The following is a 2,173-nucleotide window of genomic DNA, read 5'->3' on the forward strand; positions in this document are numbered from 1 at the left end:
TACTTAACAGGGCGATAGAGATATGGTGGGAGCTCAGAACATATATTTCTTATTTCTCTTCACCTGGTTTCCTTACCCACTTTCTGTTCACAGTCTCAGTCCTTAATAATGGCCCTCATTAGCCTGTTATAGCCATGGACTCCCACTGCTGTTTATAATGCTGGAACCAACATCTTTTGAGGAATGTAACACCTGTGTGTGCCTGTGAGCCACGATCTCATCGATCTGTCCCACAATGGCATTGCCCTCCCTGCATGTGGCAGGGTTAGCCCTGGACCGACGTTGTATCATGTATCATCACCTAGTATACATACTGTTGTTGCATATTATGCGGCAGGTAGCCTAGTGGTTAGAGCGTTGGACTAGTAACGAAAGGTTGCAAGATTGAACCCCGAGCTGACAAGGTAAAAATCTGTTGTTCTGCCCTGAAAAGCAGTTAACCCACTGTTCGTAGGCCGTCATTGAAAATAAGAATTTGTTCTTAACTGACTTGTCTAGTTAAATAAGGTAAAATAAAAAAATATATTGCCCCATAATTTGTCAAGTACTATGCTAGGAGGCTCTTTATCTCAGGTGACGGTTGCTGCTTCTCCAGGTGAAAACTGATTATTTTCTGAAGATGTCAGCCACCAGCTGGCTGAGTGATGTGTTTGTGGCTGAGTGAGGCTGGGTCCTAATGTGTTGCTGAGTCTGGGCTTCATGCTGGGCCCAATTATGAGAGTCATACGTTGAGAGCAGTGTCTCATTAGTTAACGACCAGACCAGGCAGGTTCATACTACAGGTAGTTAGCTAGCTATTTGCCTGGCATCCTTACGGATTTCTCTAAGTTTCACCATTGAGTGCAGCATTCAGTCTGGTTTAACCAGGCTACCTAGCTAGAGCCATAGGCTCAACCTGAGAAACTACTGCTGTTATTGTTGCTTTAGCCATTACATTATGCGGTTGTTTCTTCACAGGCCCTCACTACCCAACGTTGTTGTGCATTTCACTGATTCTGTAACCCATTTACAGAGCCGGTGTTGGCCTAGAGCTGTTAACATACAGTAAATGACATTACTCAGCAGCCCTCCGTAAAGTGTTCCCTTTGTCGGCGCATGTGGCTTCTAGCCGCCACGACCTGCTTCTAAAGTGCAAGTGTATTAAATTATGTGTGTCCCAAATGGGACCTAATTCCTATATAGTGTACTCATTTCTCTATGGCCCTTGGTAGTGCACTATAAAGGGAATAGGGTGCCATTTGGGATACAAACTAAATGTTTTTGTATTTCGTTTTTGAGGCGCCTACTGTAATTTATTCATGCCTCTCATATTTGTTCATTGATTACGCTTGATGTTTGGCTGCTAAATCATATTTGTTGAAGGGTTGTACCTTGCTTAGAAATCCACTAACAGTACCCAGCACTTGGCCACTTTTCAACCGTGTAAGAGTCTAATATATGATATGCTCCTGTCTGGGTCGTGTTGGTAAACTAACACATCTGTTACAGCACTGGTATAAAACTCTTATGTCACTGTTATAACACTGTTATTGACTGTTTTCTCTACTCTCCCCACCTCACCCAGAAAAACACTTTACTGAACAGTACGTACCTTTTCAACTGATCAGTGTTTTTTGTCTAATTTTGTAGCCACTGTCACCTGTTATGCGACTGTCTTCTTCCTCTCCAGACCCTGAACAAGAAAACCTGCTCCCAGATGAGAGGTCTAACTTCTACCCAACGCCCCTGCAGCAGACTAACATGTACACCACCACCTACTACCCCACAGCGCTGGGCAAATATGACTACAACAGCCTGACTCCTCCCCTTCCCCTGCAGGACCTATAACAACAGCTGAGACACCACCCCCACCCCCATGGCCCCCGGCCCCGCCCACCCAGACTGAACTGAACTCCACCCCGATCACCATGGTGACAGATGGCATGGTGACTGAACACATCCTCTGACCTGGAACTAATTTTTTCTCCCCTCTCCTTTATCCCATGGTATTCCCAAATGGTGGTTGGGGCGGGGGGGGGGTGTAAGGGTATACCTGGAACATACCATGGTATACCTGGAACATACCACTCTGTAGAGGTGCTGATGCCTCCATTAGACTCGCTAAGTAGAGCCAGGAATTTGATCATAGTTTGTGGTGTATTTTGGGGGGGGTGAGTGAGTACTGGACTCACAC

The sequence above is a fragment of the Salvelinus sp. IW2-2015 genome, linkage group LG2 (genome assembly GCF_002910315.2).
Source record: "Salvelinus sp. IW2-2015 linkage group LG2, ASM291031v2, whole genome shotgun sequence".
Taxonomy (NCBI): domain Eukaryota; kingdom Metazoa; phylum Chordata; class Actinopteri; order Salmoniformes; family Salmonidae; genus Salvelinus; species Salvelinus sp. IW2-2015.